Below are 14,060 nucleotides of genomic sequence, written 5' to 3' on the forward strand. Positions count from 1 at the left end.
TCTAAATTGGTTGCGTTGCTAATTGCTATTGAGTCTAGCTGTGGTTCTAGGTTTGAACTTCGAACAGAGCCCCACTTGCATCATATTTTGATAGTATATACATACAGTAGGGTTCCCATGAGAAAGAAAAATGGTATAATAATACCAGATTGTAACATTATGAAGATGCAGCAAGTGCAAACAGTATGATCTGATAGGCTCTGATGAGCTGAACTTGCATGTAGGGTTGGGCCTTTTCAGCCCTAATTTTGCTCTGAGGTTTACTCGCTGTTTTCCACCAAAACAACATATTACTCATGGATTTGATTGCCTTAATGAAATTTACTATTTGAGGACTGTTTTCTTAAAAATGGAAAAAAGTAAAAAGACATAGAAATTTTTTTCACTTTGGGAAAAAAAATCCTTATGCAGAGAATTTCTCTTGATTTTCACATGTTGTTATTGTTGTTTCTATCGTGGCCCATGTGATGATCAAGACGACAACTGACATTGTAATTTAAGATGAAGGGAACCTATTGTTGTTAGTGTGTTAACCATGCAGCCTAACTTGTGGCTTAACTTCGAAGGGAGATGAATAGGAAGCATATTGCATCCTAACCGAGACACGCATATTGATGAGGAAATGCAAATTTTCTTTGAATTTTCTTAAATTAATTGGTGATGCCATTTAACTAATTCCATATAGCAATGTGTGTGTTTACTTCTGAACATTAACATGAATTTGTTAGTCTGTTTCAAACTACACTACATTTTTAATTTTATTTGCAGATTTTGGTAGAGCACATCAGCGTAGTTCTTCTAGGATTAAAAGCTCGCAGACAAATTCTGTCAATAGGCCTTGCTGGTTGGGGTGGTCAGTGAGTTGAGTCAGTGAGTTTTAAAACTATGATCATGGTTAGGTTAACTATACTAAGCATAAATGCACAATCTCATGTTTTTTTTTGCTTCATAGTTGTTTAAGGATAACAGACAGTGAAGATGTCATGGTTCTTTAAATATGAATGTGGACTGAGTTTTCTTTATTGCCAATATATTCATGTGTGGGAATGTGAAACTTCTGATTCATAAATGTAAATAGGGTTGGGAATGTGAAATGAACACATTTTAGAATCACTAAAATGAATGCAAATGTGGTTGTGAATGTTCTGTAATTCCTACTACAAACTGTAAATGCAAATAGGTTGTGATGGTAAAAATTTATCCATGCGCTAATTCATTGACCGACTTTTCCTGATTGCAGCAGAACCTAGACTTTGAAACTAATGTAGACTCTTGTGAAGTGATGCAGATTAGTGGAGATGCATTCTAAGTGGTTCATAGATTAACCTTTTTTTTGTGATTGCTGAGTTTGGTTGCAGGTTTTGTGAAGTGGTTTGTGTCAATGGTTTTTTTTTTTTCAAATCAATCGTTACTTTCCTTTTGTGCACTCATTTCTAAACTGATAGCCATCGATGCAGACCTATCACCACATGTAGGAGTAGTACTTGGGCTTCATGCACTCATTTGTAGCCTGATTCATCAACTCATTTGTGTAACTGATTGACTTTTCCTTATTGCAAAAGATCCTAGACTTTTGTAACTAATGCACATGCTTGTGAAGTGATGCAGATCGATGGATGGTTGTGAAGTGATTCATTGACTTATTCTGTGATTGCAGTGATGGGTTGTAGGTTTTTGTCAAGTGATGCACATTAATGTTTTTTTTTCCAAATCAATGGTTACTTTTCTTTCTTGCACTCATTTGTAAACTAATTCATGCACTCATGTGAACTGGATTGTATCATGTGATTGCAGCAGATCCTAATCTAATTTGTTAACTGATTCATAGACTAAACTTTAGACAAATCTGTGAACTGGAACTCATTTGTGAACTGAACTTGAACTGGAATGCGGATTGTAGCTTGAACTGAACATTTTGTTGAAGTCCATACCATTGGAATTTCTGTGAACTGAAATGCATTGCTAAATTCATTGCTATTGAACTAAATTTTCCCCAGAGAGTCCATTGCCGTGGCGGATAGCCTTGCCCGCTGGGTAGCTCTAACTAGCAAAATAGGTTATTTTAGGCTATCTCGGATCTCCCCCTCTTCTCCCGAGGGGAGCTGGTCCTTGATAGGTCTTCGATTTTCTTAGCCCTCTCTTTGTTTTCTTTTTGATATATGATAGGCGGGCCTCCGTCTGGTGGCCCTCCCGAATGTGTAGGCCTTGTACAGCTTCAAGTCTTGGTCCCTTTTATTGGTCTGAGTCTGTTGCTCATTTGTAAGAATCTTAGATCATCAATGAAATCCAGATTTTTGAAAAAAAAAAGAACTAAATTTTCCCGTGGACTATGGATCAAGCTGAACTCAGTTACAACTCCAACTGAGAACACGCATTTCTAAACTACAGAACACTGCAAATTCCTATGAACTGAACTTTTTGTTGTCCAAATTTATGCTTTTGCTATTGTGCAAAAGTTACTCTCCTTCTGTGACTGTTGCTATTGTGCAAAAATCGCACTCCTGCGACTTTTGAAAATTCACAGGATGGCATTGATCATGGGCATGGATAATACAAATGTCTTATATTTCTAAAATAATAGTGATTGATACCATCATGATTTTGTAGTTTCATAATGGGATGCATGTACCATTAGTAATGGGTGGTGAACAACAAGTGCAGCCACTATCATGGTTTCACGATAATGATGGTCAACATATGATGATGTAGGATGACCCAAATTTGCTGCCTCAAAGGTTAGTGTTCTACTTAATTTTTTTTCTTGATTTTCTACTTTAGAGCAGTTGCTTGCCTCTCGACATGCTATTGCTAATAAAACCATTGTCCTGTGCAGACAACATATGGCTTGGACTCATGCATCATGAGAGAAGTTTGCTATATGGTCCCCAGGTGTGGGAAGTGTAAGAATTATTTAAATTGCTCCAATTTTATCTTTGTTAACTATAGTTTGTGTTGCAGGTTGTGGAATGTGAGTTGCTGATGGTCCCTGCAAGCGAATTACCATATGAGGGACATGACCCAGTTGAGGTATGCTTCAGTTGACTGCTGAGGTTCAGGCTTCTCTTATTTTTATGGTCCTTCAAGAGCATTTTTATTTATCATTTGGGTATTTAAATGGGCCCTAGGAATGTTGCCAAACATTCTATCTATTGTGAAGCTCTTCTGTTATTTCTGTTTTGGAAATTCAAATAGTTTCATGTTTGAATTTATTTTCATTCTGTTGCTCAATCGGTGCATTGTGTACTTTTTTAAAAATTGGAAACTGGTGAAACTTGCAGTTTTCTAGAGGGAATCTTATATATCTAGCAAGTGAAACAAAAATGAGATCATCAGAAGAGTAAAAACCTTATCAAGAACTCTTGCAAGAAACCATACCACGTGTCTTACTTTAGGATACATTTGGATGTTAGGTTCTCAAGGGTGACAGGATGTGTGCCGTCAGTCCAGGGTTGAGATATGAAATGCATGTCGACCCAATTTGAGGGAGAAAAGGAAGGAAAACACTAGTCTGCATAATGCAGGCTGTGTTTTTTGCACTGGTCCAAACACCTAGTGCATTAAGGACGCTGGGGAAGCTCCACAATACACAATTTGATGGCACTTATATACTGTCAGAAGGTTGAATTCAAGTTGAAGTAGATTTTTCAAATAACTACTGAACTATAATATGTGTATTTGTGTGGAAAAAAAGTTTTTATTTATTTATTTATTTTAACTTGAGCAAGGACTATAGTTGAGGGTGTGTTTGCTTGTGAGTTTACTTGGATTTATTATTTGATACTCTTAAGGATTTAAATATTTTATGATATTTTTTTGACAGTGAATGAAGTTGCATTGAAGAAAATTAAATTTGCTCATGAAAACTTCAAGGCTGAGGTTGTAATGACCCGGAAAATTTTGTGCTTATCTTTCTCTAAGTAGTTGTTTTGGGGTAATTAGCGCTATACTCGATTGCTTGTGAAATCTGCATCAATCACTTTAAATTGTATCTGCATGACTCAAAACTTGTAGATTGGTTAGAGCTATGCTACTCTGAAATCTGGGATCCATCGCTAAATCAAGTTGTTCTTGGAAATTTTTGGAAGTTCTGGATCGGACTTAGACCGCGCGTCGAAAGTCCGATAGCGATGATCTTAGGCTGTTGCGGTCACCATGTTGGGCTTGACCATCACCTCAAAAATCAAGTCCATGTGATGTTCTGGGTTGATTTGTTTGAGTTCGGAGTGGAGAGTGTGAGAACGGTTGGAAATTTAATAAGATTTTATGAAATCTGAGTTGTGTCGCTTGCGCGATGATTTTACGCAATCTGACCGTTGGATTCTGACCCAATTTCACCCTCTGATCAGGGAAGGTGGCCCAGGCATATCCTTGTGCTTATGGACCTAATCGAGATTCAGTGACCGTTGAATTGAGTGTGGTCCGCCACGGCTGATTTGAAGAGCCGATCGGTACGAAAACTCAGCCTGACCTAGATCCATGGTCAGTGAGCTTAAGTCCGACCTTTCGTGGTTTTAGGCCCACTAGAAGTACTTCGTTGGATCGTGAGAGGCTGGTTTTGGTTATACCCTAAGTATACCTTGGCCCTGGGGTTATTTTCATGAATTTGAGGCCTATTTATAGTCCTTAAACCCTAGCTCTCTTTTCCATACGAATTTTCCCTAACCCTAGCTAAGAAGAGAGTGGAAAAGAGAGAGAAAGTGAGAGAGAAGTTGGTGAATCATCCTAGATTCTTTCCTGTTCTTCTTCATCCTTGAACCTTCACTTTGAATCGTTATTCTGACGATTCTGAGTTCATCTTTGGGTAAGTTAACCTAACTTTAATCTGTGTTAGAGCTTAGAATAGTCTTGGTGTTGTTGTATCTCATTTTTATTCTTGCTTTAGGGTATTCTATTGCCGTTGACGAAGACAACTCGTCTGAAATCAGTTCGGTGTTCTTTTCTGGCTTAAGGTGCGGACTTTAAGTGTATAGGTTATGGTTTTCAAGGCTTTCAATGCTAGTTAATGATTTATTCTTGTTATGGATGAGATTTCACATGCCAAATGTTATGTTTATGTTGCGTTCCTGATATGCATGTGTTAGATTGAGATTTGTGTATTCTATGTGTATGTATAAAGTACCGTATGCGTATAAAATATGCACTTATGTTTGCCATGATTATTTGTCGTGTATGTATGCTAGATGTATGTATGACAACTCCTTGGTAAAGGGAATTGTCCAAATGTGTGTTTTTCAACATATGTCATATATGTTGTATTGTGTATTCTAAGTGTTTGTGGAAATGTCTGAATGATCTATAGTGTGATGTTTCAACCTAGTATGGGCATTGAGAAGCGATTCTCGACTCTCCCACTAGTGTGCATGATTTCTTTCTTGCTAGTTACATTCCTTGTTGTTTAAGTTCAAGCATTACTTATGCTTACATTTATGTTAAATTGATATTCTTCAAATGCTTGTGTACCACATGATTTGAGTTGTTGTTCCTTTACTGTTCTACATTCAATACGAATTTCTGTTGTAGTGTAATGTGTGTGGGACTATGCATTAGTCCAGAAAATCGGTAATCGGCCTTAAGGTTATGGTTAAGATCGCTTTCGCCACAAAGGACGTGATTAGACGAACCCAAGTCGTATTAGAGTTGTCGGCAGTGGTTTGGCCACGCGGAGTGCTTGCGCACTCTATGTCGTTCAACCCAACGTGCGCTCGTGCTAGTCGAGTTCGTCAAGTAACCCGATTGTTCGATGTATGTTCACCATGTATGGACGCTATTACTTGAATCTAGGGTACCAAACTTACCAATGAAATCCTATTAACCATGGTACCTTGATCCGCTAAGACTCATGAGCCAGACATGGTGGTATGGGACATCGTGGTCGAGCTGTAGGCCTACGCTGGGGTGATGAGCCTCCCCGTAGTGACCAGTGAGCAACTGAACTCGTGAACCGATTATGGTGGTATGGGACACTATATTTGTGCTGTCAGCCTACATTGATTGGTGACAAGCCCTTTGTAGTGACCTCGAGCATGCCTAGATACCGCATTGAGGTGACGAGCCTTAGTATAGTAACGAAAGTATGATAGGCGTGCATTGATTGGTGACCAGCCCTTTGCAACGACCTCAAAACATATGATCGTATGAGATGCCTAGGACTGACGACCCTAGAATGGATCACTGTTTGGATGGTAATATGAGGAAGGTATCTTAGCTTCCCAATCTTGATGTATGAAAAGGACTAATAACAACTTGGTAATCATATTCATACACCGCATTTGCATGTGCTTTGTAGATGTGGCGCACTTTAAGGTGGTGTCATGCGTAACGTAAGATGAAGACGCTGAGGGTGTACGCGTGAGGGCACGCATCATTTTGTATACATCCTTACATTAACAAGAGTACTTAGGACTTGTTTAATTGTTCTGCTTTATCATTACTGCTTGATTGAACTGATAACATGTTAACCTGTGCTTTATTGTTCCACTAAGTTGATCACTCACTCCCACGTTCTGGGGCGGTGTTAAACACCCACCAGACTCTGTCTTAGGTTCTGATGTTACAGATGTTTATGCGACTTCTGAGGCAGAGCGGGAGATGGATGACGATGAGGCTGCTTTCTCTTATATGCAGTTTTCAGACGGGTTCTAGCGAGCCTTGTTCTGATGCGTGGGATTCTGAGATTATTTTTGGAAATTAAATGATGTAACTTGATACTTGTAATTTTGATAATAACACTTTCATTACGACCTGGTATGTGTATGTACTTCAGGGATTTGCACTTGTACACATATTTCTATAAGTCTTCTGCTTGCTTTCTTCAATCTATTCCATATTTTATGCACTAATATAGACAACATATATCCATCATTAAATATGTTGCATAAATGATGTTTTGGAACTCGGGAGCTGAGTTATGCTCGACCCCCGAATTTTCGGGTGTTACAAGTTGGTATCAGAGCATGATCTGGATTAAATCAGACATGGGTTATGGTCACACACCACACACTGTCGCTACTTTAGTATATTTGGGTGCGAGTCTATCGTAGATTTTGTGTTTGTGTTCCGTAGCTTCTATCGGCGAAAGTTTCCTGAAAACGTTCGCCGAGATTGAGTCTGTACTCTCTCCTAATCACACACAGCGACCCAAAACCTTTCCTAGACCATCTATTAATGAGTCTAGATGGTCTATCATCCCATCTTAACCCTTAAATTTTTAAGAAATTTTTATTTGAATCAGATTTCTGCCCGAATGGCCCGATAGGCGTCAAGTCATATAAGGGGCCGATCGGGGCATTTTCAGTGGGGCCCAGGGGGGAACCACATCATTTTGAGCATGGCGGACTAAGAGGACCTCGCCCAAACAGTGAGGCATCGCCGGTTCGGCGAGGGCTCACCGATCAGCGGGCCAGGCGGGCCGGGCCGGCGCGGGCCGATGCGTTTTTGGCCTAAGGTGGCCCACCCCTCCATGGTTTGTTGGTTAAGATACTTCCTATACCCTACTTCCTTCATAAATTTCCCTCAAAAGCTCTCTTTTCTTTCAAGTTTCTCTCCAATCTCCTCCAAATCTTCTCCAAATCTTCTTCTTCTTCCATTTTCGTGTAAACCCCATCACCCCATCTCAAAATCTCACCTCCCTTTGTTGTTTATCCTTTCTTTCCTTCTCATTTGAGCTCTCACATTCCTTTTTGGGCTCTCAAGTGTGTGGAAGCTTCACCATCTTCCTATTTCTCTCTTTCTCTCATTTCTCATGGCCCTCTTTGAGTTCATCACGGCCATATTTTCCATTTCCTCCCTTCTTTCTTTGATGGGGAAGAAGAGAGCGCCCGTGGATGAAGCCGGGCCTAGCCGCCCAACCCGTGCACGGAGGCCGAGAGGTGCCACCACGAGCACGTCTGCCACTCGTGAATTCCAGACCAAGCGGGACCTCGATCCTCGAGCTCCCATTGGTAGAACTTTGTTGGCGGAACTATCGCATGGAGTCTATGAAGGCTGTAGAGTCCTTTTTGAGGCTCATGTTGATCCGCGGTTGTATGACGAGTTTTTGTTGTTGGAGCGCCTGGAAGGGGCTGGTTGGTGTCCCTTGTTTGAGGGTGAGTATCGCGCCAATGCTAGTACTGTTCGAGCCTTTTATGCCAATATTCGTGATCCTTCGCTGGAGCCTCTGCAGTTCAAGATTCCTTATGGTAGCGGTCAAGAAGGTATAGTCAATGTCGCTTTGATATCCCAACTCCTGAATGTGCCACTTGGTGAGGTGCATGCCAGCGAGAAGAATGTGAACAGTATGCGCGAGAGGGATCGTCGCACCCGATCCTTGTGTGGTCGTCTGGTCGAATGGCAGCCTAATAGGAGTCTTCTGGCCACCTACATGACGGATGACTTCCGTTTGCTTCACCACATGTGTACGTTCATTGTATACCTAAGGTGGAGCAACCGCAGCGAGTGTACGCACCTGATGGTAGATTTCCTGTATCAGGTGGGGCAAGAAGTGAAGTTGTGTGTGCCGATGTACATCTTGCGCCAGATTATTCTCATCGCTCGTTCGACTAGGAGGATCGAATCACTTTCATTTGGCCACCTCATTTGTAAGCTTGCACATGAGTTTGGCTATAGGCTTGGAGCAGAGAAGCCGGTTCCTGTTCGTCATATTAATCTGAGGACTCTTAAGCAGATGGAGATCGGTTCGGGTCGACATGCCTCAGAGAGTGAGTATGAGTCAGAGAGCGATGATGAGGAGAGTTATGCCGAAGGTGGTGCAGAGATTGAGGAAGAAACAGAGCAGGACGAGGAAGAGGTTGAGGCACAGGATACGAACGATATCTCTCCTCCTGTGGCGCCAGAGCAGAGCGCAGAGCAGACTGCCAGAGATGCCCGTCTCGCATGGCTTGAAGAAGGGGCAAGCTGTTTTATGCCAGGATATTGTTGATCTTCGAGGCCTTGTTAAGCATAAGTTTAAGAAGGTGACTCGAACTCTGAAGTCTATCCTGTGTTGCTTGCAGGATAAGGGTGCCCCGCCTCCATCTCCTGATTCCGACGAGTAGTTATCGGTGTAGCCGTCCTTTGCTTTGTTTGTTGTTTCTTTCTGTGTGTAGCTATTGTTGGCTTTGTAGTTGGAGTTGTATGTAGTTGTTGGTTGTTGCTTGAAGTGTTAGATGTTGTGGTTCACATGCTTTCCTAGTCGTGATTCATGTAATGCTGCACTACTTGTATTGCGACGATTTTGTTTAATGGAATGCATGTTGTTTATCTTTGGAGTTGTGCTGTGAATGCTGTATGGATGGATTATGTGACGTAGAATCTGACAGTTTGCATCCTCTGTTGAATGTAGGGATGCCTCCTAAGGGTTCGAAGTCTTCGGCCCGTCTCTCTTTGGTTGAGTCGCTTGCTGGGGTTCCTCCCTTAAGCGATAGCCAGACGGATCACAGGCGGGTCCATCTCATGCCGGTGTTGGGCCGACACCTATGGCTCCTCCAGTCACACCCTCGGTTCCTGAGCCGAGCCGTGCGCCTTCATCTGCTTCGCCTACTGATAGGTTTGAGCAGATGATGCTGTTGATGCAGCAACAGAAGATTCAGCAGCAGCACCACCACCAGCAGCAGGAGTTCCTCTCTTCCATGGCTGACATCTTTGCTCAGTCAGTGGGGGCGACTCCACCTGCTTCACCTATGCCTCCATCTGGGAGCGCCAGTGCGAGCAACACTTTTGAGCGATTCCAGCGCTTGCGACCTCCTACGTTTGCGGGTTCTCATAGACCCAAGGAGGCCGAGTATTGGATCGACCGCATCTCTAAGATGCTGAGACCGCTGCACTGTTCTGAGGTTGAGCAAGTTGAGCTTGCCTCCTTCATGTTTGAGAAGGAGGCCAGTCTGTGGTGGGACAGTGTTCTTCGCACTGTCGAGGAAGGTTTTGTGTGGTCGTGGCAGGCGTTTGAGGTATGCTTACACAAGAAGTATTTTCCGGATACGTACCGACATGAGAAGGAGAGTGAGTTCCTTCGCCTCCGCCAGGGAGGGTTGTCGGTGACGAAGTATGAGAACCGGTTCACTGAGCTGGGTCGGTATGTTCCTTTGATCCTGGGTGATCAGCCGATGAAGATGCGGCGTTTCTCTGAGGGATTGAGACCTGAGATCCGATCGAAGATTTGCTGTGCTAGCATTTCTTCCTATGCGGAGCTGGTGAGCATGTCCTTGCGAGCAGAGCAGGACGGGGATAGGTTGTCCCGCATGCGAGCACCGATGGTTCCTAGGCCGCGACCGGACTTTCAGGGTGCACCTTTTCTCGGCAAGAGGCTACGAGCAGATTCCCCTCCTAGGCGTTCAGCGCCGCCCGCTCAGCAGATGAGAGCTGATCTTCGTTGTTCGTATTGTGGGAAGATGGGGCATTTGGACCATTTTTGCTTCTCCCGTATGCGAGCTAGTGGATTTACTCCACCGCAGAGGATTAGCCGTCCGATGCCTCAGGTTATTTCTCCTCCACCTCTTCGATCAGCGCCAGCTCATCCATCCTTCAGACCTGTAGTTCCTAGCTTCAGGCCACCTCAACGGCCCATGGTTCCTCCGCCGAATCGTCAGCAGCAGGCTCGAGTTCATGCGCTTTCAGCTGAAGCGCCTATGTCTGACTTAGTGCCGAGGTCCTTCGAGGTGACAGTGCATATTGAAGGTATTCCCATTTCTATGTTGGCGGATACAGGGTCCACTACTTCTCTTATATCTTATGCGGCAGTTAGGCGTTTGGGTTTGAGATCTGTTCCTATGCAAGGAGTGACGCTTACTACCGCTACGGGGATTTCCTCTACTTTGGGCAAGCGTTGTTGGATTGTTTGGTCGATCTGGGAAGTGGATCGATCCGTGTTGATTTCTTTGTCGCACCGCTTTATCATTACGATGTTATTATGGGTATGGATTGGCTCACGAGGATGCGAGCTGAGATTGATTGTGAAGCTAGATCAGTGACGATCCATGGACCTGAGGGCGAGACTGTTACTTTCCCAGTTCAGGTCAGTTACCCTCTTCGTATTGATTATTATTCTTCTCTGTTGGAGAGTATGGCTGAATCGACGTTGGTTAGTACGCCGGTAGTTCAGGAATTTGAAGATGTGTTTGAGTCGATTCCTGGATTACCTCCTCAGCGTGAGATTGATTTTGCTATCGATCTTATGCTTGGTGCGGTGCCCATTTCTTTACCCACATATCATATGCCTCCGAGTGAAATGGAGGAGTTGAGGAAGCAGATAGATGGTTTGCTGGATTTGGATTTTATTCAGCCTAGTGTGTCTCCTTGGGGAGCACCTGTTCTGTTTGTGAAGAAGAAGGATGGTTCCTTGCGATTGTGTATTGATTATCGTAGGCTGAATTTGGTAACTGTGAAGAATAAGTACCCTTTACCCAGGATTGATGATCTGTTTGATCAATTGAAGGGGGCACGGTACTTTTCTGTAAGACCCGTATCCCAATGCGCGTCAAGGATGGGGACGTGCAGAAGACTGCTTTTAGGACTAGCTTCGGTCATTATGAGTTCCTTGTGATGTCATTCGGTCTTACGAACGCACCAGCCGTGTTCATGGATCTGATGAACAGGGTGTTTCGGCCATTCCTGTTCCGATTCGTCATCATTTTTATCGATGACATCTTGATATATTCTGCGAGCCGGGAAGAGCATGAGGAGCACTTAAGAGTGGTTCTGGATACTCTCAGGAAGAATCAGCTTTTTACGCAGTTCAAGAAGTGTGATTTCTGGAAAGAGGAGGTCAAGTTCCTGGGACATGTGGTGTCCAAGGAAGGGATAGCTGTCGATCTTGCTAAAGTAGCTGCAGTGCAGGACTGGAAGCAGCCTGGTTCAGTTACTGAGGTAAGAAGTTTTCTGGGTCTTGCAGGCTATTATCGATGCTTCATTCAAGACTTCTCGAAGATTGCCAGACCGTTGTCGCAATTGACACGGAAGGATTTGAAGTTTGCTTGGAATGAGAAAGCGGAGTTAGCTTTTCAGGAGCTGAAGGACAAGTTGACGTCCGCCCCTATGCTAGTATTGCCAGAGCAAGGGGTTAAGTATATTATTTATACTGACACCTCTCGCGTTGGCCTGGGTTGTGTCCTTATGCAGAAGGACAGGGTGATTGCTTATGCTTCGCGTCAGTTGAGGAAACACGAAGAGAATTACCCTACGCACGACCTGGAGTTAGCGGCTGTCATTTTTGCATTAAAGCTTTGGAGACATTACCTCTATGGTAAGGAGTTCGAGCTCTTTTACGACCACAAGAGCCTTAAGTATATTTTCACGCAGCGTGATTTGAATATGAGGCAGCGCCGATGGATGGAAACATTGAAGGACTTTAAGTTCGATGTTTCTTACCATCCGGGCAAGGCGAACCTTGTGGCAGATGCGTTGAGTCGCAAGAAGGCTATTGAGTTTGCGGCTCCACTGATGATAGCAGAGTGGGATATATTGGAGTTCGTGCGAGATTTTGAGCAGAAGCTTACGGTGGTTGAGCCGTATGAGGTTATCGCACACATTCGTGTATAGCCCCTTATCAACGAGAAGATCGTTGCAGCTCAGGCAGATGATGAGCTTTTGGTGAAGACGAGGAAGCGAGTTGGTACAGATGAGAACTCCGACTGGAGTGTTAGTTCTGATGGGGGCCTACGATTTCGTGGCCGGTTATGTGTTTCTGACATCCCTGACTTGAGACGGGAGGTTCTCGAGTTAGCCCATAGTTCTAAACTTACGATGCATCCAGGTAGCACGAAGATGTATCAGGATATAAAGAGGTCTTATTGGTGGGACAATATGAAGGTTCAGATTGCTGAGTTTGTTTCTCGTTGTCTCACGTGCCAGCAAGTCAAGGCAGAGCATCGCCGACCTCCTGGGTTGCTGCAGCCCATGCCCATAGCAGAATGGAAGTGGGACTTCATCTCTATGGATTTTATTTCTGGGTTGCCGAGAACGAGGAAGGGATATGATTCTATTTGGGTGATCGTCGACCGATTAACGAAGTCGGCGCATTTCTTACCGTTCAGAGTCACAAACTCTGCAGACGAGTTGGCTAGGTTGTATATCAAGGAGATAATACGTCTGTATGGAGTTCCCCTGGAGATTGTGTCTGATAGAGACACGCGTTTCACATCTATCTTCTAGACTCGTATTATGGAAGCGATGGGTGTGAAACTGAGGTTCAACACCGCGTTTTATCCGCAAACAGATGGGCAGACGGAGCGCGTGAATCAGGTCCTGGAAGATATGTTGCGAGCTTGTGTTTTCGATTTCAAGGATAGTTGGGATGATTGTCTTCAGTATGCAGAGTTCGCGTATAATAACAGTTTCCAGGCGAGTATCGGCATGGCTCCCTATGAGGAGTTGTAACCGCTGTGCGAGCACCACATTCTTTGGAAATTGGTTAGCGTAGTTTGCTTGGCCCAAAGTTGGTGCAGGTGACTTGAGAGAAGGTTGACATCATTCGACGTCGACTTCTGACAGCTCAGAGTAGGCAGAAGAGTTATGCTGATACGAGGCGTCGACCGCTTGAGTTTGAGGTTGGAGACCATGTATTTCTGAAGGTCTCTCCTATGAAGGGAGTTCTGCGGTTCGGTAAGAAGGGGAAGCTGACGCTAAGATTTATTGGTCCATTTCAAGTTCTGGATCGAGTAGGAGCGGTAGCGTACCGCCTTGCTTTGCCCACACCTCTTGCGGGTGTGCATAACGTATTTCATGTTTCTATGCTGAAGAAGTACGTTCCTGATCCTTCACATATTATCAGTTGGGAGCAAGTGCAGTTGAGTGAGGATGCCACTTATGTACTACGATCGACGCGTATTCTAGACAGGAAGGAGCAGGTATTGCGTAGCAAGGTTATCCCTCTTGTGAAGGTGCTATGGACACATCATGGTGTAGAAGAGGCTACTTAGGAATCTGAAGCTGAGGTCAGGAAGAGCTACCCTCAGATCCTTGAAGACTATGAGAAGGTATGAATTTTGAGGACGAAATTTTCTTTAAGGGGGGTAGATTGTAATGACCCGAAAAATTTTGTGCTTATCTTTCCCTAAGTAGTTGTTTTGGGGTAATTAGCGCTATACTCG

General features: G+C 43.8%; 1 long non-coding RNA gene across 3 annotated transcripts; it reads left to right on the forward strand.

Annotated features, from left to right (window-relative positions):
* Positions 1–784: 784 nt before the first annotated feature.
* LOC131243102 (uncharacterized) lies at positions 785–3,228 on the forward strand. Of its 3 annotated transcripts, none has more exons than XR_009169861.1 (3): positions 785–1,358; positions 2,291–2,735; positions 2,834–3,228. It is a non-coding gene; the product is annotated as an uncharacterized LOC131243102 (long non-coding RNA). The 3 variants fall into 3 exon arrangements; XR_009169862.1 differs by having other exon boundaries at positions 788–1,717; positions 2,608–2,735; XR_009169863.1 differs by having other exon boundaries at positions 788–1,670; positions 2,608–2,735.
* The last annotated feature ends 10,832 nt before the right edge of the window (positions 3,229–14,060 follow it).

The sequence above is a fragment of the Magnolia sinica genome, chromosome 4, assembly GCF_029962835.1.
Source record: "Magnolia sinica isolate HGM2019 chromosome 4, MsV1, whole genome shotgun sequence".
NCBI classification, from domain to species: domain Eukaryota; kingdom Viridiplantae; phylum Streptophyta; class Magnoliopsida; order Magnoliales; family Magnoliaceae; genus Magnolia; species Magnolia sinica.